Source organism: Oncorhynchus clarkii, chromosome 32, assembly GCF_045791955.1.
Source record: "Oncorhynchus clarkii lewisi isolate Uvic-CL-2024 chromosome 32, UVic_Ocla_1.0, whole genome shotgun sequence".
NCBI lineage: Eukaryota > Metazoa > Chordata > Actinopteri > Salmoniformes > Salmonidae > Oncorhynchus > Oncorhynchus clarkii.
The window spans coordinates 28,609,507-28,626,476 of NC_092178.1; the positions used below are offsets into that span (position 1 = coordinate 28,609,507).

Consider the following 16,970-nt stretch of genomic DNA (forward strand, 5'->3'; position numbering starts at 1 on the left):
ATCTTTTGAAAAATTGCAGGTTAGCCAGGAGGACCTGGCTCTAGTGAAGACCATTGTGCGTTGACTGATGCTGATGTCATAATGCTACTACAATGTGAAAAGAAGCTGGTACGTTTGAGCTGCTTGTCTGAAACACAGTGCAAGGTTTTTTGTCTTGCATGTCGGGGATCTGAGTGGCACTTTGTATATTAGGCTCATTTAAATATTAACAACCCATTTTAATATTAAGAAGTTGTATAAACCAAATAGTACATTTATGAATATTGTTTTTATTCTTCCTAAAGGTGGACGTCAAAGACAAGCTGTATCTTGCTCCCTTAACAACAGTAAATTGGTCCTTGGAACAGAATTGGCCACTTTCCCAGACTTAGATTATCCCTACTCCTGGCCTGAAACCCAAGCTCAACTGAAAATCTATTTTAAAAGAGTTTCTTAGTCCAGGCTGAAAGTAATACTTAGATTAGTATTTTTTTAAAACCGGATTAGCAATGATAATCTGAATACTCAGGGAGCATAGGCCATCGATAACTCCTGTCCATTGCACTTTGTTCTGGGCAGTATGCTTAAGCTTGTTCCACCCCATGCCGGTTCTAAAAGGGATAGTCGTGGAAGTGGTAGTAGATCACTCCAAAGTTTCAGATTTTTTTCTCGTTTTGTTGTGTGGATCTAGCTATTGGCCTCAATTTGAAATAAATGGGAACGATGGGGATCATTTTAGTCCATTTCAGATTTGTCCTCCTGGAAATTTGAGCTCAAAGTAAAGGTATTGAAACATTACCAAAGTCACCCCACCTATGTTTTTGTAAAAAGCTGAGGGATAGACAGAGTTATGGATGCAAAATGATAATAGAATAATACAATTACAATTTTAACCATGTTTAGAGGCTATAGTGTTTGTTTACATTTACTTTGTTTAAAACATTGGAGTAAAACAAGCTTATATTAGGGGTTCTGGTGGGGTACAGTTGAACTAAGCTCATGGGGCATTTACAACTTATATTATTTAAGAATCTATGCGTTTAGTTGCTACATAAAATAAATTATGTAGCAACTAAGGATTCTAGCTTTAGGGCCTTGTTCTGTACTAAAAGTTTGATAATTTCAAATTTTAGGTGGAGAGATGCTTTCTTGACGCAATGACCAGATGTACAGAGCAACTCAACAACAAAATCAACGTGGACTTTGTGGACTTCAGCTCGGGGTGTCCCATTGACCTTGTGTGCAAGAAGGCATAAACTTCTGAACCTATCACATGAGGAACATATCACCGAAATAAGGTATTTCAATGGACATTCTCCATTGAGTTTGCTTTTAAATCCAGGATTAGTCGTAATCTGTGTGGGGAAACCAGCCCTCTAAAACAGATGATTAATATGGTCTTCCCTTTCTTTAGGGCGGAGGTTGTGGCCTGATGACGTGCACCAACAAGTTTGAGCAAATCATCCGAGGAATGAACTCTGTAAGCGATGCTTCTATATATAGTACAATTCCTTATTTGCTCAACTATGTTATTGGAGATGTTGCACTCGATGCAGGCTCAATAAAACGCTCAAAGCATTTGAAAGAAAATAAATATTACTTGAACTCAGTTCTGGTATGTAAAGGGACTTGGTTGTTCTGTCCTCTGGTTCTGGATGTTCCATTGACTGTCAAGATTCGTACCGGCGTTCAGGATAAGGCCAACATCGCGCACAAACTCATCCCAGAGATGAAGAAGTGGGTGGTGTCCATAATCACCGTACGTGTGTCAGAATGTAATGCTGAATCCTAAATCGATCTAGCCCAAGTAAACTGTTGTGTATTGTTGGGGTCTTTGGTTGTGTCAGGGATGTGTAGCATAAGAGTAATTTCAAGTATCTATGCAGTTGCATGGCAGGTCCAGGGAACAGCGCTATACCAAGTCAGCTGACTGGGACTACATTAATACCTGCTCCCAATTTGCCAGCCCCATCCCACTCTTTGGTGAGTTAGATTTGGAGATTTCATTAGTCAGATGCAGATGTAATAACAGTGAAATTCTTAAACTCCGAGCTCCAACAGCGCAGGCCAAAGGAAAGTGAAAGAAACAATAAAGATAATGGTCCCGCTTTAAATGATGTGCAGTTTATAAAGGTTTCATAAATACCACAAATGTTTTACAAATCATCTATAACCCTATGTCATGCTTTATAAAGGGTTCATAAATGTGGCATAACTGTGTGACATGACCAACAATGTAAAATGTGACATAACCTACGATGTTTTTGGTTACTGGCCCAAAGAGCTTAACCGCTAGGCTACCTGCCACATATGGCGATAATCCCTGAGAACTCTCTCTGGAAGGTAAAAAGGGCGACATTTGATGACCAAGTATTCCAAATTGGGAGAGCAGAACCTTGCAAGTTCCTATACGTTTCCCCTGTCGCACCACTTGTTGCTGATCATAGAATGGAGCCCTTCGCCCTTGTTTTGTCCCCTCGATAAACTGTAAAACCCATTGGTTGTATATAATCCGTTTGGTTGTTGAAGGAAAGCCAAGTCTCATTGAAACAATGTATGCTGCAGGATCTGATGTCCCTCACACTGAGTTCAAGTTTATTCATAATTGATTGAACATTGGCGAGTGGTAAGCTCTGTAATGGAGGACAGGTCGCCGGCGTCTCAATCTCACAAAGTGTGTATGTTCGTGCATGCATCTTTGTGTGTGCACCTGTTAAACCTAATCTCTCTTCTATGCAGGTAATGGGGACATTTTGTTTTACGATAACACCATGAAGGCTAGAGAGACTGAAGTTTTGGGTAATTATGCTGGCAAGGTTAGTATCTTAATGGAAAAGAAAAGACTGCATTTGGAAAGTATTCCGACCCCTTAACATTTTCCACATTTTGTTACGTTATGACCTTATTCTAAAATGTATTAAATATTTTTTTCCCTCATCAATCTACACACACAACCACATAATGACAAAGCAAAAACTGGTTTTAAGACATTTTTGCAAATGTATAAAAAAACAGAAATAACTTATTTACATAAGTATTCAGACCCTTTGCATGGAGACTCAAAATTAAGCTCAGGTGCATCCTGTTTCCATTGATCATGCTTGAGATGTTTTTACAACTTGATTCGAGTCCACCTGTGGTAAATTCAATTGATTGGACATGATTCTGTAAGGTCCCACAGTTGACAGTGCATGTCAGAGCAACAATGGAATTGTCCTAGGAGCTCTGAGACAGGATTGTGTCGACACAGATCTGGGGAAGGGTACCAAAACATTTCTGCAGCATTGACGGTCCCCAAGAACACAGTGGCCTCCATCATTCTTAAATGGAAGAAGTTTGGAACAACCAAGATTCTTCCTAGAGCTGGCTGCGCAGCCAAACTGAGCAATCGGGGGAGAAGGGCCTTGATCAGGGAGGTGACCAAGAACCCGATGGTCACTCTGACAGAGCTCCAGAGTTCCTCTGTGGAGATAGAACCTTCCAGAAGGACAACCATCTCTGCAGCACTCCACCAATCAGGCCTTTATGGTAGAGTGGCCAGACAGAAGCCACTCCTAAGTAAAAGGCACATGACATGACTCTGGCCTGAATGCCAAGCGTCACGTCAGGAGGAAACCTGGCACCATCCCTACAGTGAAGCATGGTGGTGGCAGCATCATACTGTGGGGGTGTTTTTCAGCGGCAGGGACTGGGAGACAAGTCAGGACAGAACGATCCTTGATGAAAACCTGATCGAGCGCTCAGGGCCTCAGACTGAGGTGAAGGTTCACCTTCCAACAGGACAATGACCCGAAGCACACCACCAAGACAATGCAGGAGTGGCTTCGGAACAAGTCTCTGAATGTCCTTGAGTGGCCCAGCCAGAGTCCAGACTTGAACCCGATTGAACATCTCTGGGGATACCTGAAAATAGCTGTGCAGCAATGCTCCCCATCCAACCTGACAGAGTTTGAGAGGATCTGCAGAGAAGAATTGGAGAAACTCCCCAAATAAAGGTGTGCCAAGCTTGAAGTGTCATAACCAAGAAGACTCAAGGCTGTAAACGCTGCCAAAGGTGCTTCAACAAAGTACTGAGTAAAGGGTCTGAATACTTAATGTAAATATGTCTTCACCTGTTTTTGCTATGGCATTCTGGGGTATTGTGTGTAGATTGATGAGGGGGAAAATGTAATTTAATTGAATCCATTTTAGAATAAGGCTGTAACGTAACAAAATGTAGATAATGTCAAGGGGTCTGAATACTTTCCGAATGCAATGCAGTGTACTTTAGATTTCATGCAATTTGACTGATCAGAGTATTGTGCTCTGAGGCTGAGTGGATAGAATCTAGCTTACTCTTAACCATTTTTTTCAGATCTACACAAGTGCATAGGGAGGCTTGATGAGGGGCTTGGGCAAGGTTCGCAAAAGGTATATTTCCATGTGTTTTGTGCTCTGGTTTCCAAATGAGCTTGCTCTTTCCACCCACACTGTCACTCAGTCAGGCGGGTACAGAACTGACTGATTAGGCCTGCCAAATGTCACATCAATAGCTAAAATGCCGGGCAAAATATATTAAATCTAGCCTTTTGTGCGTATGGAGCATTTCTAGGATCTTTTATTTCAGCTCATGAAACATAGGATCAGCACTTTACATGTTGTGTTCTAAGTTTTTGGTCAGTATTAGTTTACCCATTTTTTTTCTTCTTTTACCACTACATCATTGGACCCAACCCACACAGTGTAAGGTGCAGTAAATGCGTCAGACTTTGACATTGCTAGCATGGGCGAATCGGCCCTGGACGGGGAAAGACAACGCTACATCCTGCACTGGCTCCAGTTCTACATTGTGACTTTTTCTCTCCAGAGCTTTTTTGCCTCTTTATCAAGCGGCAGCCGTGCTCCTGCTGTTCTGGTGGCCGTTCACGTGCAGTTTACCTCACACAGCCCACCCGCCCTTCTCCCGACCGGCGACATTAAAGCTGCCAGTCTGAGCAAGACTCTTTTTCTTAGCTATTAAGTAGTAGATTCCCAAATGCCCAATAAAAATACAATAGTCATTAAGCTGGAATTGTGTAGTAATGCGAATAGGAAATGTGTGTTCACCAGTAGGCCTCTCCCAAAACTCTGCTCATCACTACTCAAATTACATCATTAGTACTGACTTACCACTCATGTATACAGTAAAAAAGTAGTGAAACACGTATTATTGAGTAGAACTTGTGATGAGTTGTACATATTACATTTGTTCATGAGGTTGAGGTGATATACTGCCATCTGGTGGTGACTAAAAACAATTGCATAATACAAACTATTAGAAATTGGTCCTTTTAAAATAAGTATTAGTGCTTGCAAAAGTACTTAAGTTCTTGAATTTGACTTGCCACTGTCTGTACGAACCTTGGGCTAAGGGTTGATTTGAGATGGGACGCACGTCCAATTCAGTCTCTTAACCCTTAACTCAGTGGTTCTCAAACCTCCTCGGGGACCCCCCAGACATTTCACAATTTTGTACACCAGCTGAAAATGTTTGGTTATAGAAAATATATTTCACAGCGGTTTAGATGGTACAATGATTCTCTACACTATACTTGCTTGTTTTGTCACATAAAGTGAAATTAGGCAAACTATTAGAATTTTTGCAACCATGAAATGGCGGCGTGATTTCACCATAGTGCATCTTTAATTGACTCCAGCTCTGGTTGTAAAACAGACCTGCCAATTCTCTGTCCATGTACGCAGGTACGAGATCCGAGTTAAAGGTACGCAGAAATGAATAGGGCCTGATTATTATTATTATTATTATTATTATATAATTTTGTAAAAACATTTTAATAAAAAATAAATCCACTGTGTAAATCTAACATCCCGATTCTCAAGCTGCAACACACAGACATGTACGGAGTTTGTGTCAGCGGACATGGAGATTAATACATCATTATTCAACGTAGCTACTCCATGTCTGTCCCTCCTGTTTGTTGTGATGTTGAGTTTGCCGACTGTCAGCTACCGAGGTAAAGACAGATTCAGGTTGGATATTCAACGGATATTCGCCTGTAGTTTTCCTTATGTCCACCAACAGCAGTTAGGGACTGTCAACATTGTGACAAATCAACATTTTCTAATTTCAATAGCTCTTTAACCATTACTCCTAAAACGTCCAAAACTGGTTCTAGCTAACCCGATGGCATAGTCACACATTGCACACACTTTTTTTTGGTTGATTTACATCTCACACTATTTTAAATTATTTATTTACATTTTTGAATTTCAATAGCTCCTTGGTCATGTGACCTACTGACTTCACACAAGGTTAAGCATGTACACTCAGTGGGCCTACACATTGCACACCCTTTAAGTTTGTCCATTTTCATCTCACGCTATTGACATGAATTTTCAATGTTTTCAGTGGTTCCAATTTCAATAGCTCCTTGGTCATGTAACCTACTGTCCTCAAACAAGGTTCAGAATGTCCACTGACTACCATTCTATATTGCACACCCTTTAGTTTGTCCATTTTCATCTCACATGATTTTACAAACTTTCAAATGTCAGTAGCTCCTTGGTCATGTGACCTACTGACTTCAAACTACTTTCAGAATGTCCACGCAGGTTAAAATATCATAACAAACTCTGAACCAATTATATAAATTTGGGGACAGCTCGAAAAGCATTAAACATTTATGGTAATTTAGCTAGCTAGATGGCACTTGCTAGCTAATTTGTCCTATTTAGCTAGCTTGCTGTTGCTAGCTAATTTGTCCTGGGATATAAACATTGAGTTGTTATTTTACCTGAAATGCACAAGGTCCTCTATTCCACCAATTAGTCCACACATAAAACGGTCAACCGAATCGTTTCTAGTCATCTCTCCTCCTTCCAGGCTTTTTCTTCTCTTTACTTTATATTGCGATTTATATTGCAACTTTCATAAATTACGTGCATTACTGCCACCGACCTATTTCGTCTTTCACTCACCCACATGGGTATAACCAATGAGGAGATGGCACGTGGGTACCTGCTTCTATGAACCAATGAGGAGATGGGAGAGGCAGGACTTGCGACGCGATCTGCGTAAAAAAAGAACTGACTTCTATTTTAGCCCTTGGCAACGCAGACGCTCGTTGTTGCGCACAAGCAGTGTGGGTGCAATAATTGAATAATCTAGATTTCTACATTTATTTTTGCTACGCTTGCGCACGCGATGCGAGCTGTGTAGTCAGCCTGGAATTGTTTCAAGCTAACATTAGCGAACATAAGATGGACATTCAGTGGGTTCTAAAGTGCCAGCAGTTCACTCGCATTTGCCAGAGAAAGAAATTAAATGCAAATATGAAAAATAACTGGTCGCGTTTGTGCGAGTGTGATATACATTTAATTCTGCGTCCCATTAGTTGTATTTTCCACCTAACATTACGAGGATCATGAAACCTGATAGACTGTAACTGTAATTATGATTCACGTCACAAAAAGCATTACAAAATTATAATAAAAAATAAATATAAACATCTTGGCATTAAATGGAGTTGGAAGTTTAGAAGACTGCGAGATGAAGAATGAATGAGTGTCTGGTACTATCTACAGAGGCAATGCTTCTAAAATGCCTTTGCACTAAATCTTAAATGATGTATGTGCTGCACAGAAATAGGCTAAAACACCGGACTCTTCAGGCTGAAACACCAGACTCTTCAAGCTGAAACACCGGACGCTTCAGGCTGAAACACCAGACTCTTCAAGCGAACAGTGTTCAGATTCCCTTTGCAGTAGCCTACTTAAGCTTTGTGTAGACAGTTTTTGCGGTCTGTGTTGATGCGATCATTTGTTTTTATGTTTTCAAAATGATTTTGCTTTAAGTGATGATTAGGAACCGTGCCTAAAAAGCCAATTCTTGTGAGCTGGCGCTAGTCATTGGCCCTGTTTGAGAGGTGACAAGCATTCCTCTACTACAGTATAGAGACTAAACTTGGGACCAAGGCAAGCTGGATCTGAAGACCTATGCAGATGTCAGAAACGTGGCCTGGTCTACTCCCACCTTTGGGCTGTGATGCTGGGGATATTGGTCAAATTCCACAGCAATGCGGACTGCGAACAAATATTCAGTCTCGTTTCCAAGAACAAAACCCAGTACCGAGCCTCCCTCAGTACAGACATGCTGAGTGCCCTCGTTACCAAGGCTTCAATGATTGCCAGAGGAACTGTTTGCCACGAGAAGTCTACCCTGATGCACTGCTGTGTAAGGCTAAATCTGCTAGCTACCAGGCAGATCTGTCTAGGAAATGATTTCCTGAACATTTGAAGGTCTCCAGAAGATTAGTTCTCACCCACTGTTTCCTATCATAGTTTTTTTCCTTGTTTTTATTATGTTTATTATGTTTATTTGATACTGATGCTCTGCTTCAAACATTTGTTCTTATCATAGAGTAAAAAATTGCTTTACTGTGTATGAGACGTTTGTTTATTTTGTACCTAAACAAATAACTTATTATTTGTTTAATAAAATTAAAAAAACTCCAAGAATAAAGGCCCTTTGTGTGTTCTTTCAAATCACACCTTGTTAGTGACTTTTACCATATGTGTAAGTGGAATGCTGTCAATAAAGAAAGTACTCCAACCTTTTTATAGACTTGATTTGGTACAATTCTATTATTGCGATCATACTCTAACAGCGTGCGCACTCTCCAATTTGCCGCACGCATCTGGTACTCTTAAAAAGTTGGACAGGGTTAGCAGGTCTCTTTTACTTTTCTTCTCCTGCAGGGGTGCCCTCATCAAGCCCTTGGTTTTCACAGAGATCAAGGCGAGGCGGGACTGGGATATCTCGTCCAGCGAGAGGCTGGACTGACTTCACCCACTGCGGCCTGGAGCACTGGGGCTCGGACACCCTAGGCCTGGAGAAGACCAGGAACTTCCTGCTGGAGTGGCTGACCTTCATGTGCAGGTGTGTACTCGTATAGACAGGAAGTATCAGGTGGTATTCACACTTTGTAGTAATGCTTAGAAAAATGCTCAATTGTTTTTTTTGTGCATTATAGGTTGATCAACAGATTGATGTAGATGAGGACAAACAATTATTGAAGAGAACCTGCAGGACTCTATTTGCCATATTTGACAAAACGTAGAATTCAACCACTTAAAATATTATTGAATTTATAGCTGTAAACATCAACAATTCAACACATTTAATGTGGACATGCCAATCTAAACCTCTCTCCTTTGTAGGTACATACCAGTTGGGCTGCTGGAACGAGTGACACAGAGGATCAACGGGCGACCGCCCTACTACACGGGCAGGGACTACCTGGAGTCTCATGGCAAGTCAACACTTAGGGGACTGGATCAAGATCAGGTGAGGATCACTGATCACAGAGGATCCTAATCTAGGTTCTTTTGGCAGCCAGCGTGTTTTCATTCACATTGATCTTTTGACTCATTCTGTGGTTGAAACTTCCAATAAAGAACTGCTTAGTAGGAGGTTGCAAGAGCAATGTCTGTCTCAACCCTTGTTCTTGAGGACTGTATATGGTGGCTTCTTAACCAGTCAATAAGATAAGGAGAGATGGACAGTTAATGCTCTGTAAAAATAGTCCCATTAACATTTGTCAGTTGGTTTGAATTAGTATAGATTACCTCTATACCAGGGGTCTGCAACAGGTCAATTGTGAGCTACCAGTAGCTCGCAGTCCACCTATGAGTAGCTCGCCAAAGAATTGTATAAGTACATGCAATTTTTACGTGTTCTACCGCAAACTGTCATTAAAACTTCTTAGGGCTAGGGGGCAGTGTTCAAAAGTTTGGATAAATGACGTTCCCAAAGTAAACTGCCTGTTACTCAGGTCCAGAAGCTAGGATACGCATATGGTAGCATTGGATAGGAAACACTCAGAAGTTTCTAAAACTGTTAAAATAATGTCTGTGAGTATAACAGAACAGATATTGCAGGCGAAAACCAGAGGAAAATCCATCCAGAATAATTATTTTTGAGGTCACTATCCATTTCAACGCTTGTCTGTAGGATATACAAATAAATAGCTCCCAGATTGCAGTTCCTATGGCTTCCACTCGATGTCAACAACAGTCTTTAGAATGTGTTTCAGGCTTGGAATTAGTAGTTGTAGTTGTTGTACATTTTGAGTGTAGTCTTGTGGCGCGCGTGGATGAGGGTGAGCACCTCATTATTTACCTCCGGTATTGAACATACTACATTCCGTCTTATATTTTATCGTTTATTTACATATTAGGGTACCTGAGGATTGATTAGAAATGTTGTTTGACATGCTTGGACGAAGTTTATTGGTAATTTTTGGGATTCCTTTGTATGCATGTTGAACTAGTGGAACGGGTGGATTACTGAATCAAACGCGCCAACTAAACTGAATTTTTTGGGATATAAAGAAGGACATTATCGAACAAAACTACCATTTGTTGTGTAGCTGGGACCCTTGGGATTGCAAACAGAGGAAGATATTCAAAGGTAAGTGATTTATTTTATCGCTATTTCTGACTTTTGTGACGCCTCTGCTGGTTTGGAAAATGTTCTTAATGCTTTTGTATATGGGGCGCTTTCCTCAGATAATCGCATGGTATGCTTTCGCCGTCAAGTATTTTTGAAATCTGACAACGTGGTTGGATTAACAAGAAGTTAGGCTTTTAAATGATGTAGGACACTTGTATGTTCATGAATGTTTAATATTACAATTTTGTCATTTGAATTTGGCGAGCTCCAGCTTCACAGGATGTTGTCGATTTTGATCCCGTTAACGGGATCCATGCGCTAAGAGGTTTTAACAGACACCACAAGCTCCCATCTACTCTCTAATCAACGCAACATTTAATTTATCCCACCCCTGGTTAGCCACTATTGGCTTATAAAACCAAACCTATACCATTTTCTGCCAATTAATATCCAGCAATATTGCCCGTCTGTCAGTGTGGTGCGCCCGTATGTCTATCACTCCGTGTTTAGCCAGTTGATGTGATAAGTCTTGTGGGTTTTCAGAAATACTTTCCCCAAAACCATCGCAAAATAAATGTTAACGGCAAAGTAGGCCTATTAGAAGTACAGTATCAGTCAAATGTTTGGACACACCTACTCATTCCAGGGTTTTTCTTTATTTTTACTATTTTCTACATTGTAGAATAATAGTGAAGACATAAATTATGAAATAACACATATGGAATCATGTATTAACCAAAAAAGGGTCAAACAAATCAAACAAATATTTTTTAGATTCTTCAAAGTAGCCACCCTTTGCCTTGATGGCATCTTTGCACACTCTTGGCATTCTCTCAACCAGCTTCATGCGGAATGCTTTTCCAACAGTCTTGAAGGAGTTCCCATATGAACTAAGCAGTTGTTGGCTGCTTTTCCTTCACGGCGGTCCAACTCATCCCAAACCATCTCAATTGGGTTGAGGTCAGGTGATTGTGGAGGCCAGGTCATCTGATGCAGCACTCCATCACTCTCCTTCTTGGTCAAATAGCCCTTACACAGCCTGGAGGTGTGTTTGGGGTCATTGTCCTGTTGAAAAACAAATGATAGTCCTACTAAACACAAACCAGATGGGATGGCGTATCGCTGCAGAATGCTGTGGTAGCCATGCTGGTTAAGTGTGCCTTGAATTCTAAATAAATCACTGGCAGTGTCAAAAGAAAAGCACCATCACACCTCCATGCTTCATGGTCGGAAACACATATGTGGAGATCATCCATTCACCTACTCTGCATCTCACAAAGAGATGACGGTTGGAACTAAAAATCTCTCATTTGGACTCATCAGACCAAAGGACAGATTTCCACCGGTCTAATGTCCATTGCTTGTGTTTCTTTGCCCAAGCAAGTCTCTTCTTATTGGTGTCCTTTAGCAGTGGTTTCTATGCAGTAATTCGACAATGAAGGCCTGATTCACACAGTCTCCTCTGAACAGTTGGTGTTGATGTGTCTGTTACTTGAACTCTGAAGCATTTATTTTGGGCTGCAATTTCTGAGGCTGGTAACTAATGAACTTATCCTCAGCAGCAAAGGTAACTCTGGGTCTTCCTTTCCTGTGGCGATCCTCATGAGAGCCAGTTTCATCATAGTGCTTGATGGTTTTTGCGACTGCACTTGAATAAACTTCTTGAAATGTTCCAGACTGACTTATCTTCATGTCTTAAACTGATAATGGATTGTCGTTTCTCTTTGCTTATTTGAGTTGTTCTTGCCATAATATGGACTTGGTCTTTTACCAAATAGGACTATCTTCTGTATGACAACCCTACCTTGTCACAACACAATTGATTGGCTCAAACGCATTAAGAAGGAAAGAAATTCCACAAATTAACTTTTAACAAGGCACACCTGTTAAATGAAACGCATTCCAGGTGATTCATGAAGCTGGTTGAGAGAATGCCATGAGTGTGCAAATCTGTCAAGGCAAAGGTTGGCTTCTTTGAAGAATCTCAATATAAAATATATTTAGATGTAACACTTTTTTGGGGGGTTACTACATGATTCCATGTGTTATTTCATAGTTCTGATGTCTTTCTTGACTATTATTCTACAATGAAGAATAAAGAAAAACCCTGGAATGAGTAGGTATGTCCAAACTTTTGATTGGTACTGTATATCATGAGTAAGTTTATTACTTGTATATATTATTTAATTTGCAAACTTGTCCATGAAATGAAAAGCAGCCGTACAGAACCAGTGCTAGACCGGCACATTCCTCACTCGCTTTCTCGTGTACACTAAGGACCTGGGGAAGAGTTGCAGGAGAGAAGAGAAGAATGTCCCTAGTTCATGTCTAGAAATAAAATAGTAGCTCGCAACATGTTTCATTTTTTAAAAGCAGCTGAATATCTTTTCCAACTACACACAACACGCTGAATAGTTTCATGGAAAAGGGTTTTTAATAATAGTCCATCATATGTTCCCTTCTCCACAGTGGAATGCTGCTTGGACATATGTACCCAAGAATATCAACTTTCTGCCCAAGCATAAGACAAATGCTTACAAATGAATGTGTGTGAATGCTCAACAAAATGTTATGATGGTAAAGCTTTTTTCATTATTTTATTTATTTTATTCAAGTCAGCAGTCCTGAATGTACTTTACCTATTACATGAGTAATACACTGGAGTGATTTCAAAATGACAGTAAGTTTATGTAAATTATTTATAAAGAATGTATTCGGAGTGGTGTGTATCTTTAACTTGGAAATGTATTTTCTTACCATTGCACCAAATAAATACTGTATATGGAATAAAATAAATAGAAAATACAACTGATCTTTTCCCAAAAGCATCTTAAGGCTAAGTTTGTTAGAACCATGGGATCCTAAGGTTCTAACAATGGGATCCTATGGTTCTAACAATGAACTTAAGATGCCTAAGGGAGACCGGGCCTTGGTCACTTCTGGTCTTCATGTTTACACTGATCACAGCACAGACCATCCCCAGCAGATCACAGTGCAGCAGTGAGTCAACGCCAAAAGGGTTCCTCCAGAAAGAGTCTTAGGGACTGACACACACACACCTTGTCATAGAAGTCAGCACACCAGTACATAGCCGTGGGAAGTAGGGGTGTTGGGGGGAGGATGCAGCACCCCCTGAAAAATGTTGAATAAAAAAAAGTAGTGCACTGGGCTTTTACTAGTCCTGTATTAGTGGACCGGATTTATAGCCGTCTGTAGCGTGGGCAAAATAAAAATCTCCCCACACCCAAACATCTTCAAGCAACTATGTACCAGCACGCCACACAGCACGCCACAAAGGAGCGAGATGTAATTGTTTGGCCATCCATGTCTTTGGGCATTGCTGAGCAGTCTGTCTGTACACCACACAACCCTGTCAAACTTGGTAAGATCATAGTTACAGCTGATGTAACCGATGTGAAATGGCTAGCTAGTTAGCGGTGGTGCGCGCTTGTAGCTTTTCAATCGGTGACGTCACTCGCCCTTGAAGACCTTGAAGTAGTGGTTCCCCTTGCTCTGCAAGGGCCGTGGCTTTTGTGGCGCGATGGGTAACGATGCTTCGAGGGTGACTGTTGATGTGTGCAGAGGGTCCCTGGTTCGAGCCCAGGTAGGGGCGAGGAGAGGGACGGAAGCAATACTGTTACATTGATGCTGTTGATCCGGATCACAGGTTGCTGCAGAAAAGGAGGAGGTCAAAAGGGGGGTGAGTGTAACCGATGTGAAATTGTTTTTTTTTTCAGAATTCCTAGTTTTCTTAAAAGCACAAGGGCTGCATTCCAAACACTTAAAATACACACCCTCTCCCCTAAATTAAGTGGACACTTCTGATGTCGTATCATGACGTCTGACGAGCTAACACTTGCAGGGAAAGGGGAAAGGGTGTGCCCGGAAATGTGTCACTTGCTTGTCACGAGACAATTGTGTTATCAGCCACCTGTAGCTTGTGGGTGCTTTATATGCGGTACAGTCAATTATGATTGCATGTCTACTTATATTAACTATATAATTATTAATATATGTCTACTGTATGATAGCTAGCAAATTAATTAGCTTGCCTAGCTGGAACTTCTGAAGAAGGAAATTGTTTTATTTTCAAAATTTTCAAAAGCTAACCAAACAAAAACATTACTGTTACTAGACGTTTGTGCCGTCGTGCATTAGTAGTACAATTTCTAACTTATTTACATTCATTTTTACATACACTTGTATGTTGACTTCTCCATATTGAAGTTGAGGTTTTAAGTCTTAGCGTATGTACAATCATCACAAATTGAATTATGGGGCGTTTCAAGTGAACATATTTGTACACTCGTAAACTCAATCAAAAACGAGGGCTTTGGGGCTTACGTTGCGAACTTCCCTTGCTTGGCTAATTATTTGGACCGACGACAAAGATGGCCACGGGAATGGTCTCAAGGGCATAAGGCGAGGGTAAGTGGAGAGGGTGTGTACCTGCGGGCTGACCCCGGATGCCATTTTGAAAGGTGTTTCCTCCAACACATTGGCTGCATTCCAAACACTTAAGACACCCTATCCCCTCAGCCCTCAAATGAAGTGGACACTTCTGATGACGTATCATAACGTCTGACGAGTATACTCGCAAAAGCGTCTATCCCTAGTGGCTGTTCGTCTTGGGCTTGTAGAGAAAACTATAGAGGACATTGCTCGTTCACACGTGACGCGAACAGGTCCACCTCGGCTCTCCCAAATCGTTCCCATATTTGGAGAACAACATCGGGGTGCAGTTGCCACTCGTCGTCTCGGGGCCCCCTGAGACATGAGGTCTGCTCCGATGTTCTGACAGCCTGGAATGTGTGCTGCTGTCAATGAGCGAAGGTGCTCGTGAGCCCACAGCTACAAATCCTCCGCCAACCGGTGGAGTGCAGGAGACCTGACTCCCCCTTGGCGATTTAAATAGGCTACTGTCGTTCTGTTGTCTGACCAGACCAGCATGTCGTGTCCCCGTAGGGTGGACATGAAGTGGGTCAGAACCAGTAGAACCGTCTCCATTTCCAGGAGGTTGATGTGACGTCCCGATTGGGACCACACACCCCTAGCTGCCCGAGCCTGACATGTCCCTCCCCATACAGTCAGACAAGCATCTCTGTACACTGGAATGTAGGATGACACTGCCTATTGCGACCCCTTGCGTCATTATGCACGGGTCTTTCCAATAGGGAACTGTCAACAACCGACGACGGTGCCTCACTGGGTCCAGTCGTAGTTGAGCAAATCATCGCTGTGTTTTGCGTATGTGAAAAAGTCCCAGTGGAACCACAGAGTGGGTAGACAACATGAGACCCAAAAGTGTCATGACGGAATGCGCCGTCAGCATGTGATTCGGATAAAACCTTCTTACGGCTAACAACAAGGCAGACCGTCGAGGATCCGAAATTCGAGCCCTCATAGTCACAGTGTCTAGCTGTAATCCCAAATAGACAATCTGCTGACTGGGCCAAGGCGCACTCTTTTTCCAATTCACAGCAAACCCCAGACGCGTGAGGTGAATCACTGTCTGTGTCGTGTGATCGCCAGCTCTGCTGACGGGGCCAAAACCAGTAGGTCGTCTAGGTAGGCTAATAGCCTTATCCCTTGACGGCGCAACGGCTCCAATGCCGCCTCCACACATTTGGAAAACGTGCGAGGTGCCAGGGCGTACCCGAATGGCATTCTCGCATACTCCTACGCCACCCCTTGAAAGGTGAAACGCAGAAACTTCCTGTGACACGGAAGTAACGGCACATGAAAGTATGAGTCCTTTAGATCTATGCTTACACAAAGTCTCTGTTGTGAAAACATTCCAGTAGACGTTTTGTTGTGAGCATTCGGAAAGGCCGTTTGGCTACGCTCTCGTTGAGAGTGCGTAAATCCTAAATTGGCCTCATTCCCCCTGTCTTTCTTTGGCACTAGGAAATAGGGCTAATATAGCCCGCTGTTCCTTTGCTCCTGGGGACCACTGTGACCACCTCCTTCGCCAAAAGTTCCGCAATCTCAAGAGCAGCTACTTTCTCTGGCGTCTTCATCACCGTCTCCACCACACCCGAGAACGGGGGTGGGGTTCGATGGAATTGAATGGCATAACCCTTCTCCAGCATCCGCCTTAGCCAGGAGGAGAGGGTGCAGCTTCGCTGTCACTCCCAATAGTGCTCTGAGAGCAGGAGAGCGCGAAGTTGTGGTATAGACTGTAGGAAGGACCTGTATTCCTCTATGGCCCAAGCCGCCGCTGTCTCCCAACACTGAAGTGGTGAGACAGCCCAAGGTGGGCCCCCTACGAAAGGGGGAGGGAACACTAACGCATTCTGTGAGAATCGGGGGCGCCGACACTTCAGTTATGCATGTAACCTTGTGGTTCCAGCCCTCCGTGAACTCAGCACGGGTCTGCGCTACACTAATTGAGGCGCTGGCCTGAATTAGTGTGCCGTCTCCCAACAGCCATTGTTTCATCGGCCCACTATGGGGCTGTGTATGCAGGCTGCTATTAAAACCCCTATCTACTTCACTCCTCGGAGTGTAGTGTTGGGTTTTTATGAGGTATAGCATGATGGCTCATTACGAGCGTCCG

General features: G+C 42.3%; 1 pseudogene; it reads left to right on the plus strand.

The window, feature by feature from the left end:
- The first annotated feature begins 1,136 nt into the window (after positions 1-1,136).
- On the plus strand, positions 1,137-12,955 carry LOC139392390 (tRNA-dihydrouridine(47) synthase [NAD(P)(+)]-like; annotated as a pseudogene).
- Positions 12,956-16,970: the final 4,015 nt, after the last annotated feature.